Source organism: Triturus cristatus, chromosome 4_2 (genome assembly GCF_964204655.1).
Source record: "Triturus cristatus chromosome 4_2, aTriCri1.1, whole genome shotgun sequence".
NCBI classification, from domain to species: domain Eukaryota; kingdom Metazoa; phylum Chordata; class Amphibia; order Caudata; family Salamandridae; genus Triturus; species Triturus cristatus.
Window position 1 is genome coordinate 920570856 of NC_140586.1, and position 12509 is coordinate 920583364.

Genomic DNA, 12509 nt, shown 5'->3' on the forward strand with positions numbered 1-12509 from the left:
TGAGGCCCTAAAGTCAAGCCTGAAACCCGTGAATGTGCAGGAAAGATGCTGGAAAAGAGCTTGACGTCATGAATTTGCTGCCGGAAGATACTTTTTTATTGAATAATAGCCTGCAAGAAAGCTTTGAAATGATATTGAATTATCCTGAGATTTGGGCACGAGTTGAACACAGCTAGATCCGAAAGACTTGTTGACTTTGAAGTGAACATGTTTTTTTTCTATGGGTAACTGAGGATGCCTTAGGCCTATCTGTGCCACTGCCACATGATCTTCTGGACGTGTCTGCACGATGAGGACACGGGCTGTGAGATGGAATGAAATACATAGGGTTACCAGATGACTGCCCCCAGGGACACTGTGCCCCAGCCCGGGGCTTTCATTTCACAAACTACTGAACCCTGGCCCTGACTGACCAGTTCATTCTCTAAGTAAAGACTACAACTCCCAGAATGCCGCTGCCCGCGTCCCACGCAGGGGTACATCAGCAGGGCAGCTCTCTAGTGGCCACCCGTCGGAGCCTGTTCCACCTCTCTCGAGAGGCCGCGCCTTGGGAGGGGAGGCCCCAATGGCCATTGCTGGGGGAGGCGGGCCGCTGGTTCCTGCGTACACTCCTGGCCGCGCGAGATTTGCGCCGGACACGCCGTCGGTCGAGTCGTGGTCTCTCCTTGCTACCTTCCCGCCGTTCGCCACGTTGTGTGTCGCCCCAGCGCTGGGTCCTCCTCGCTGCCCTGCACACCGGTTTGGTGACCAGTTCGGTGAGTGTAGTTGCTTTGGGATGCAGAGTTTATTGAGGTGGTGAGTTTTTGTAGATAACGGCGAGAGCCGTTTTCGCGGTCTGTGGAGGGCGGAGGGCGAGGAAGGCGGACCGTGTAGCAGGAGAGCCTGGTTCGAGTCCGGTCGCTAGGAGGGGCGGCTCGGTGTCCGATCTTGGCTAATTGTAAGGACGCGCTAGATCGGAGGCACTGTGGCATTATTGTTAAGGTCTGATCACTGTGAATAACTGTTTAGTAGCAGAGCGCGTTAACGTATTATGCCATAGCCACTGTAAATACGGAGCGAAGTGGGGCGCCCCATTATCGTTGGGTCGAGTTCGCGCTATATAAGTATATAAAGGTTAACTACTGTAACTGTTAAGCCTATGTCTTCGGTTTCATATACGTAGCCCTCCGATTTCTTTGACGATACCCACGCAGCGATGGGTTGCTGTGGGGAGGTTGAAGAGGACCACGTTTGTTGTCTGGCGGCCCACGTGGGGATTCTTGTGGTGAGTCGTCGCATCCTCCCAGACCCCTCTCCCCATTTGATTCGGCCCCCCTTCGTCCAATTTGTGGAGCGGTATCGCAGTTTATGGGTTGCGATTTTAGGGCTACGGAGATTTCATTCTGTAATTTGGCTTGTAAGGGCACGCGGCCTGGTCGTGCATGGCCCTGACTCACTTTGGACCCAGGGCCGATAGCATAGGCGTGGGAGGGGGGTGCAGTGCACACTCGGCCGCTCCGGTCTTCTATCCTGGTTAGCGATAGTGAATGGGGCACCCACTTGGGTCGACGGCTCGTGGTAACCGGCCAGAAAGCAGCTTTCGCCATTGTTAGCCGTGAGTTGTCCCAGCCCCTCTAACAAATCCATTCTCCTGTTTAGAAGTCAGGTCTTGAGAACCCCAGTCAGGTCTGCCAGTGTCTTATTGGTTTTACATGGGATGAGCAGCAGGCAGTAGCTTCCCCATCATTGGCCAATGCTCGGGGGTCAATGAAAACACCCTAGGGTTCCTACGGGTTTATTGCGCTGCTGTCTGCTGTGTATTTATTAAAGCGAATGCTCACAATACCGAGAAGCCAAGAGCAGGTTGCAGGAGTGTGCATGCTGAAGGTTAGAGTGTACAACTTGGTCAAGAAGACAGTGGAGACACAAGGCATGTTCCGCGACGACGAGGATAAAACCCACGGATTACCAGAGATTCTCTGCAATGAGAAGCCGAATCTTGTAACTAATGATAGCGCGATGATGTATTTCTGGAGTCTTAGGATTGGTGACTTTCACATTCTTATACCACACAATTGGGTTTCAAAAGATTATGGAAGTGAAAGGTTACTGCATCCTTGTCTGTTTCATCTATGCATGCTCAAATGAGGCTCTGCTTGCATTAGGGACAAGGAAGCATTACCACGCGGAAAACAAACACACACATACTCTCTTTCTCTGTGTCACACACACGCAAATACACACACTTGTGTAGATGCATCGAAGAAACCTATGGCCTGAGATTATGTCAAGACCACAGCAGCAGGCGCTCAGCTTCCTGAGCTGTCTGGATGAGATGCGAGCTTGTAACTGGCAGGGGGTACACTTCCTACGGCAGATACCAGACACACCGGTCTATTTATTGGTTTTATTGACACCTTTCCTCAAAGTCCTTTCACGCAGCACACATCGTCGGTGGACGTTTGGCTACACCTGAAGGGTGTTAAGAATGTTCTCTATTTTAGGATAATGTCTGACATTCTTAGGGCTTCTCCGTTCTTTGTACATTTTTGGTTACACGGAGGGATAAGGCGAATGTTTATGTCTGTGTTAAGCATACTGTGCCCTGAGGACCGGGATGACTCAGCTTCAGTAAGGGACGCTGTAGATGGCAGTCACTACATGCTCCGTACTGCCCAGTCCTCCCCGATCCCTAAGACTTAGAATGGGGGAAATTATTCTTAGTCAGTCTCATCAAAGAGGTACTGATGCGTTAGGGACACTGCGTGGGTAATGAGGTAATTGCGCCAGTCTGCCGTGTCCATAGGTGCCGCCTTGGGTGTATTGTGCTGCATCGAGCCGTTTAGCCAGGGAGCAGTGCCGGTGATTTCTCGCAGTGAGTAGGGGGCCCACTGGGGCCTTTTCAGTATCCTAAATTGGCTCATTGAGTTAGACCGCGAGCATTGGGCACGGCGAGGAGGAGTTTTATGACCTCTGCATTTCCAGGCGGCGCAGTTTATGCCAATTTATACAGCCCCCGGGCAATTTTGGGCACGCATGGTCTGGCTTTTTGCATGGGGGTTATACTGAGTTCAGAGCAGCCCAGGAGCTGTTGCTCCAGGGCAGGGTTGGTACATTTAGGGCACGGGCGCCTGGTGTAGGGTACCCCTGTCCGGCACAGTAAGGGTGCCCGAGCCAAGGCCCGGGAGCCGAAGGAGGTTCTGGGAAGACCGCGACGGCGCCCCGTTAGTCCTTCGGGCGGTTGGGGGGCCTGACCAACCGGGGGTGTGCCATAACACGATCCGCCCCCGTAAAAAGGGGCAGGAGTATTAGACAGATCACGTGATCCAAAGGAGGATCTGAAAAGAATGTGCCGCACTGCCGGGCATCGACCCACCGTGCGTGCTGGCTCGCAAGGCGGGCGAGCAGCGAGGGGCTGCTTGCCCTGGATCGCCCGTAAGATAACCCACTTATCGTCATACTTATGTTGTATGAAATAAACCTGCAGGAGTTCTTCACCCAAAACGAATGTGTCAGTGTAATCCTTGGGTGACGTCTGTGCATGCGTGTTGAGTGGAGCGGATGACGGTGTGGTCACTATGCCTAAGGTGGTTAAGGAAGCCATGGAGAGTAAATGTGATGCCCACAATGGACGCCCCCTCGTGGTGCCCAGCTGACTCCAGCCCCTCAAGTGTCTCGCTGTGGATACTAACACCAGCCTCCCTGTCGCTCTCAAGCACCTGTGTCTGTTTGTGTGTACACAGAGCCCTGCATGAAATGGGCGCGGAAGAGCAGCTGCCCTCCTGCTGTTTGTTTTAGGGGTGTGCCACCTGCAGTGAATGCCAGCCGGGGTTTCTTCCTCTACTCAGCCACAGGGAGTCTTTTGTGTGCAAGCCAGAGAGAGACGCTGTGCAGAGGCAGACACACAGACAGCCTTCAGGGGAATCCAGGGAGCAGGGTCTGATGGCCACAGAGAGATGCTGCACAGAGACAGACACACAAACAGCCTTCAGGGAAGTCCAGGATAAAGGGAGTGATGGCCACAGAGACGGATGCTCCGCAGAGGCAAACACACAGACAGACTTCAGGGGAATCCAGGGAGCAGGGAGAGATGCTGCACAGAGACAGACACACAGACAGCCTTCAGGGGAGTCCAGTGAGCAGGGAATGATGGCCAGAGAGAGATGCTGTGCAGAGGCAGACACACAGACAGCCATCAGGGGAGTCCAGGGTAAAGGGAGTGACGGCCACAGAGAGGTGCTGCACAGAGGCAGACACACGGACAGCCTTCGGTGGAGGCAGGGAGCAGGTAATGATGGCCAGAGAGATACGCTGCACAGAGGCAGACACACAGACAGCCATCAGGGGAGTCCAGGGAGCGGGGAATGATGGCCAGAGAGAGACGCTGCACAGAGGCAGACACAAAGACATCCTTCAGGGGAGTCCAGGGAGCAGGGAGTGATGGACACAGTGAGATGCTGCACAGAGGCAGACACACAGACAGCCTTCAGGGGTCTCCAGGGAGAAGGGAGTGATGACCACAGAGAGATTCTGTGCAGAGGGAGACACACAGACAGCCATCAGGGAGCAGACTGATGAGAGAGATGCTTTGCAGAGGCAGACACACAGACAGCCTTCAGGGGAGTCCAGGCAGCAGAGTTAGATGGCCAGAGAGACAGACGCTGCGCAGAAGCAGACACACAGACAGGCTTCAGGGAAGTCCAGGAAGCAGGGAGTGATGGCCTCAGAGAGATGCTCTGCAGGGGCAGACACACAGACAACCATCAGGGGAGTCCGGGGATTAGAGAGTGACGGCCGGAGAGAGATGCTACGCCGAGACAGATACACAGACAGTCATCAGGGGAGTCCAGGGAGCAGGGAATGATTGCCAGAGAGAGACGCTGCACAGAGGCAGACACACAGACATCCTTCAGGGGAGTCCAGGGAGCAGAGAGTGATGGAAACAGAGAGATGCTGTGCAGAGGCAGACACACAGACAGCCTTCAGGGAGCAGAGTGATGAGAGATGCTGTGCAGAGGCAGACAAACAGACAGCCATCAGGGGAGTCCAGGGAGCAGAGAGTGATGGCCAGAGGGAGATGCTGTGCAGAGGCAGACACAGACATCCTTCAGGGAGTCCGAGAGAAGGGAGTGATGGCCAGAGAAACAGACGCTGTGCAGAGGCAGACACACAGACATCCTCCAGGGGAGACCAGGGAGCAGGGAGTGATGGCCACAGAGATGCTGCATAGAGGCAGACACACAGACAGCCTTCAGAGAGGAGAGTGATGAGAAAGATGCTGTGCAGAGGCAAACATAGAGGCAGCCTTCAGGGGAGTCAGAGAGCAAGGAATGGCGGCCAAGGAGAGATGTTGCACAGAGGCAGACACACAGACAGCCATCAGGGGAGTCCAGACAGAAGGGAGTGATGGCCAGAGAGACAGACGTTGCGCAGAGGCAGACACACAGACAGCCATTAGGGGCATCCAGGGAGCAGGGAATGGTGGCCAGAGAGAGAGGCTGTGCTGAGGCAGACACACAGACAGCCTTCAGGGAACTCCAGGGAGCAAAGAGTAATGGCCACAGAGAGATACTGTGCAGAGGCAGATACACAGACAGCCTTCAGGGAGCAGAGTGATGGGAGAGATGCTGTGCAGGGACAGACACACAGAAAGCCTTCAGCAGAGTCTAGGGAACAGGAAGTGATGTCCACAGAGAGATGATGTGCACAGGCAGACACCAATCAGGGGAGTACAGGGAGAAGGGAATGACGGCCAGATTGACAGACGCTGCTCAGAGGCAGACACACAGCCACCATGAGAGTGTAGAGAGCAGGGAATGATGGCCAGAGTGAGATGCTATGCAGAGACAGACACACAGCCAGCCTTCAGGGGAGTCCAGGCAGCAGAGTTTGATGGCTAGAGAGACAGACGCTATGCAGAGGCAGACACACAAACAGCTATCATGGGAGTTCAGGGAGTAGAGAGTGATGGCCAGAAAGTGATGCTGCGCAGAGACAGACACACAGACATCCTTCAGGGGAGTCCAGGGAGCAGAGAGTGATCACCACAGAGAGATGCTGCAAAGAGGCAGACACACAGCCAGCCTTCAGGGGAGTCCAGGGAGCAGGGAGTGATGGCCACAGAGAGATGCTCTGCAGAGGCAGACACACAGACAACTATCAGGCTAGTCCAGGCAGCAGAGAGTGATGGCCAGAGAGACAGATGCTCCGCTGAGGCAGACACACAGACAGCCATGAGGGGAGTCCGGGGATTAGAGAGTGACGGCCAGAGAGAGATGCTCCGCCGAGACAGATACACAGACAGCCATCAGGGGAGTCCAGGGAGCAGGGAGTGATGGCCACAGAGAGATGCTGTGCAGAGGCAGACACACAGACATCCTTAATGGGAGTTCAGGGAGCAGGGAGTGCTGGCCACAGAGAGATGCTGCACAGAGGCAGACACGCTGCCAGCCTTCGGTGGAGGCAGGGAGCAGGGAATGATGGCCCGAGAGAGACGCTGCACAGAGGCAGACACACAGACAGGCTTCAGGGAAGTCCAGGAAGCAGGGAGTGATGGCCTCAGAGAGATGCTCTGCAGGGGCAGACACACAGACAACCATCAGGGGAGTCCGGGGATTAGAGAGTGACGGCCGGAGAGAGATGCTACGCCGAGACAGATACACAGACAGTCATCAGGGGAGTCCAGGGAGCAGGGAATGATTGCCAGAGAGAGACGCTGCACAGAGGCAGACACACAGACATCCTTCAGGGGAGTCCAGGGAGCAGAGAGTGATGGAAACAGAGAGATGCTGTGCAGAGGCAGACACACAGACAGCCTTCAGGGAGCAGAGTGATGAGAGATGCTGTGCAGAGGCAGACAAACAGACAGCCATCAGGGGAGTCCAGGGAGCAGAGAGTGATGGCCAGAGGGAGATGCTGTGCAGAGGCAGACACAGACATCCTTCAGGGAGTCCGAGAGAAGGGAGTGATGGCCAGAGAGACAGACGCTGTGCAGAGGCAGACACACAGACATCCTCCAGGGGAGACCAGGGAGCAGGGAGTGATGGCCACAGAGATGCTGCATAGAGGCAGACACACAGACAGCCTTCAGAGAGGAGAGTGATGAGAAAGATGCTGTGCAGAGGCAAACATAGAGGCAGCCTTCAGGGGAGTCAGAGAGCAAGGAATGGCGGCCAAGGAGAGATGTTGCACAGAGGCAGACACACAGACAGCCATCAGGGGAGTCCAGACAGAAGGGAGTGATGGCCAGAGAGACAGACGTTGCGCAGAGGCAGACACACAGACAGCCATTAGGGGCATCCAGGGAGCAGGGAATGGTGGCCAGAGAGAGAGGCTGTGCTGAGGCAGACACACAGACAGCCTTCAGGGAACTCCAGGGAGCAAAGAGTAATGGCCACAGAGAGATACTGTGCAGAGGCAGATACACAGACAGCCTTCAGGGAGCAGAGTGATGGGAGAGATGCTGTGCAGGGACAGACACACAGAAAGCCTTCAGCAGAGTCTAGGGAACAGGAAGTGATGTCCACAGAGAGATGATGTGCACAGGCAGACACCAATCAGGGGAGTACAGGGAGAAGGGAATGATGGCCAGATTGACAGACGCTGCTCAGAGGCAGACACACAGCCACCATGAGAGTGTAGAGAGCAGGGAATGATGGCCAGAGTGAGATGCTATGCAGAGACAGACACACAGCCAGCCTTCAGGGGAGTCCAGGCAGCAGAGTTTGATGGCTAGAGAGACAGACGCTATGCAGAGGCAGACACACAAACAGCTATCATGGGAGTTCAGGGAGTAGAGAGTGATGGCCAGAAAGTGATGCTGCGCAGAGACAGACACACAGACATCCTTCAGGGGAGTCCAGGGAGCAGAGAGTGATCACCACAGAGAGATGCTGCAAAGAGGCAGACACACAGCCAGCCTTCAGGGGAGTCCAGGGAGCAGGGAGTGATGGCCACAGAGAGATGCTCTGCAGAGGCAGACACACAGACAACTATCAGGCTAGTCCAGGCAGCAGAGAGTGATGGCCAGAGAGACAGACGCTCCGCTGAGGCAGACACACAGACAGCCATGAGGGGAGTCCGGGGATTAGAGAGTGACGGCCAGAGAGAGATGCTCCGCCGAGACAGATACACAGACAGCCATCAGGGGAGTCCAGGGAGCAGGGAGTGATGGCCACAGAGAGATGCTGTGCAGAGGCAGACACACAGACATCCTTAATGGGAGTTCAGGGAGCAGGGAGTGCTGGCCACAGAGAGATGCTGCACAGAGGCAGACACGCGGCCAGCCTTCGGTGGAGGCAGGGAGCAGGGAATGATGGCCCGAGAGAGACGCTGCACAGAGGCGACACACAGACAGCCATCAGGGGAGTCCATGGAGCAGGGAATAATGTACAGAGAGAGACGCTGTGCAGAGACAGACACACAGACATCCTTCAGGGGAGTCTTGGTAGCAGGGAGTGATGGCCACTGAGAGATGCTGTGCAGAGGCAGACACACAGACAGCCTTCAGGGGAGTCCAGGGAGCAGAGAGTGATGGCCACAGAGAGATACTGTGCAGAAGCAGACACACAGACAGCCTTCAGGGAGCAGAGTGATGAGAGATGCTGTGCAGAGGCAGGCACGCAGACAGCCTTCACGGGAGTCCAGGGAGCAGAGAGTGATGGCCACAGAGGGATGCTGTGCAGAGGCAGACACACAGACAGCCATCAGGGGAGTCCAGGGAACAGGGAATGATGGCCAGAGAGAGAGACGCTGTGCAGAGGCAGACGCAAAGATATCCTCCAGGGGAGTCCAGGGAGCAGGGAAATGATGGCCAGAGAGAGACGCTGTGCAGAGGCAGACACACAGACATCCTCCAGGGGAGTCCAGTGAGCAAGGAGTGATGGCCACAGAGATGCTGCACAGAGGCAGACTCACAGACAGCCTTCATGGGAGTCCAAGGAGAAGGGAGTGCTGGCCACACAGAGATGCTGCACAGAGGCAGACATGCGGACAGCCTTCGGTGGAGGCAGGGAGCAGGGAATTATGGCCAGAGAGAGACACTGCACAGAGGCAGACACACAGACAGCCACCAGGGGAGTCCATAGAGCAGGGAATAATGTCCAGAGAGAGATGCTGTGCAGAGAGAGACACACAGACATCATTGAGGGGAGTCCAGGGAGCAGGGAGTGATGGCCACTGATAGATGCTGTGCAGATGCAGACACACAGACAGCCTTCAGGGAGCAGAGTGATGAGAGATGCTGTGCAGAGGCAGGCACGCAGACAGCCTTCAGGGGAGTCCAATTAGCAGAGAGTGATGGCCACAGAGAGATGCTGTGCAGAGGCAGACACAGACAGCATTCAGGGAGCAGAGTGATGAGAGATGCTGTGGAGAGGCAGACACGCAGACAGCCTTCAGGGAGTACTGGGAGAAGGGAGTGATGGCCAGAGAGACAGACGCTGTGCAGAGGCAGACCCACAGACAGCCATCAGGGGAGTCCAGGGAACAGGGAATGATGGCCAGAGAGAGACGCTGTGCAGATGCAGAAACAAAGACATCCTCCAGGGGACTCCAGGGAGCAGGGAGTGATGGCCACAGAGAGATGCTGCACAGAAGCAGACACACAGACAACCTTCAGGGGAATCCAGGGAGCAGGGAGAGATGCTGCACAGAGACAGACACACAGACAGCCTTCAGGGGAGTCCAGTGAGCAGGGAATGATGGCCAGAGAGAGACGCTGTGCAGAGGCAGACACACAGACAGCCATCAGGGGAGTCCAGGTTAAAGGGAGTGATGGCCACAGAGAGATGCTGCACAGAGGCAGACACACGGACAGACTTCGGTGGAGACAGGGAGCAGGGAATGATGGCCAGAGAGAGACGCTGCACAGAGGCAGACACACAGACAGCCATCAGGGGAGTCCAGGGAGCAGGGAGTGATGGACACAGTGAGATGCTGCACAGAGGCAGACACACAGACAGCCTTCAGGGGTCTCCAGGGAGAAGGGAGTGATGACCACAGAGAGATTCTGTGCAGAGGGAGACACACAGACAGCCATCAGGGAGCAAACTGATGAGAGAGATGCTTTGCAAAGGCAGACAAACAGACAGCCATCAGGGGAGTTCAGGGAGAAGGGAGTGATGGTCAGAGAGAAAGACGCTGCGCAGAGGCAGACACATAGACAGCCATCAGGGGAGTCCAGGCAGCAGGGAATGGTGGCCAGAGAGACAGGCTCCTTCATGGGCAGACACACAGACAGGCTTCAGGGAAGTCCAGGAAGCAGAGAGTGATGGCCTCAAAGAGATGCTCTGCAGAGGCAGACACACAGACAACCATCAGGGGAGTCCGGGGATTAGAGAGTGACGACCAGAGAGAGATGCTACGCCAAGACAGATACACAGACAGTCATCAGGGGAGTCCAGGGAGCAGGGAATGATGGCCACAGAGAGATGCTGCACAGAGGCAGACACGAGGACAGCCTTCGGTGGAGGTAGGGAGCAGGGAATGATGGCCAGAGAGAGACGCTGCACAGAGGCAGACACACAGACATCCTTCAGGGGAGTCCAGGGAACAGAGAGTGATGGAAACAGAGAGATGCTGTGCAGAGGCAGACACACAGACAGCCTTCAGGGAGCAGAGTGATGAGAGATGCTGTGCAGAGGCAGACAAACAGACATCTATCAGGGGAGTCCAGGGAGCAGAGAGTGATGGCCAGAGGGAGATGCTGTGCAGAGGCAGACACAGACAGCCTTCAGGGAGTCCGAGAGAAGGGAGTGATGGCCAGAGAGACAGACGCTGCGCAGAGACAGACACACAGACAGCCATCAGGGGAGTCCATGGAGCGGGGAATGATGGCCAGAGAGAGATGCTGTGCAGAGGCAGACACACAGACATCCTCCAGGGAAGTCCAGGGAGCAGGGAGTGATGGCCACAGAGATGCTGCACAGAGGCAGACACACAGACAGCCTTCAGAGAGGAGAGTGATGAGAAAGATGCTGTGCAGAGGCAAACATAGAGGCAGCCTTCAGGGGAGTCAGAGAGCAGGGAATGGCGGCCAAGGAGAGATGTTGCGCAGGGGCAGACACACAGACAGCCATTGGGGGCATCCAGGGAGCAGGGAATGGTGGCCAGAGAGAGAGGCTGTGCAGAGGCAGACACACAGACAGCCTTCAGGGAACTCCAGGGAGCAACGAGTGATGGCCACAGAGAGATGCTGTGCAGAGGCAGATACACAGACAGCCTTCAGGGAGCAGAGTGATTGGAGAGATGCTGTGCAGGGACAGACACACAGAAAGCCTTCAGCAGAGTCTAGGGAACAGGAATTGATGTCCACAGAGAGATGATGTGCAGAGGCAGACACACAGACAGCAATCAGGGGGGTACAGGGAGAAGGGAATGACGGTCAGAGAGACAGACGCTGCTCAGAGGCAGACACACAGCCACCATGGGAGTGTAGGGAGCAGGGAATGATGGCCAGAGTGAGATGTTACGCAGAGACAGACACATAAACAGCTATCATGGGAGTTCAGGGAGTAGAGAGTGACGGCCAGAGAGTGATGCTGCGCAGAGACAGACACACAGAGAGCCTTCAGGGGAGTCCAGGGAGCAGAGAGTGGTGGACAGAGAGGCAAGCACACTGCACAGAGTGAGACACACAGACAACCTTCAGTGGAGTCCAGGGAGCAGAGAGTGATCGCCATAGAGAGATGCTGCAAAGAGGCAGATACACAGCCAGCCTTCAGGGGAGTCCAGGGAGCAGTGAGTGATGGCCACAGAGAGATGCTCTGCACTGGCAGACACACAGACAACCATCAGGCTAGTCCAGGCAGCAGAGAGTGATGCTGCGCAGAGACTGACACACAGAGAGCCTTCAGGGGAGTCCAGGGAGCAGGGAGTGATGGCCACAGAGAGACGCTCCGCTTAGGCAGACACACAGACAGCCATGAGGAGAGTACGGGGATTAGAGAGTGACGGCCAGAGAGAGATGCTCCGCCGAGACAGATACACAGACAGCCATCAGGGGAGTCCAGGGAGCAGGGAGTGATGGCCACAGAGAGATGCTGAACTGAGGCAGACACACAGACAGCCTTCAGGAAAGTCCAGCGAGCAGGTAATGATGGCCAGAGAGAGATGCTGTGCAGAGGCAGACACACAGACATCCTTCATGGGAGTTCAGGGTGCAGGGAGTGCTGGCCACAGAGAGATGTTGCACAGAGGCAGACACACAGACAGCCATCAGGGGAGTCCATGGAGTAGGGAATAATGTCCAGAGAGAGACGCTGTGCAGAGACAGACACACAGACATCCTTCAGGGGAGTCTAGGTAGCAGGGAGTGATTTCCACTGAGAGATGCTGTGCAGAGGCATACACACACACAGACAGCTTTCAGGGGAGTCCAGGGAGCAGAGAGTGATGGCCACAGGGAGATGCTCTGCAGAGGCAGACACAGACAGCCTTCAGGGAGTACAGGGAGAAGGGAGTGATGGCCAGAGAGACAGACGCTGTGCAGAGGCAGACACACAGACAGCCATCAGGGGAGTCCAGGGAAC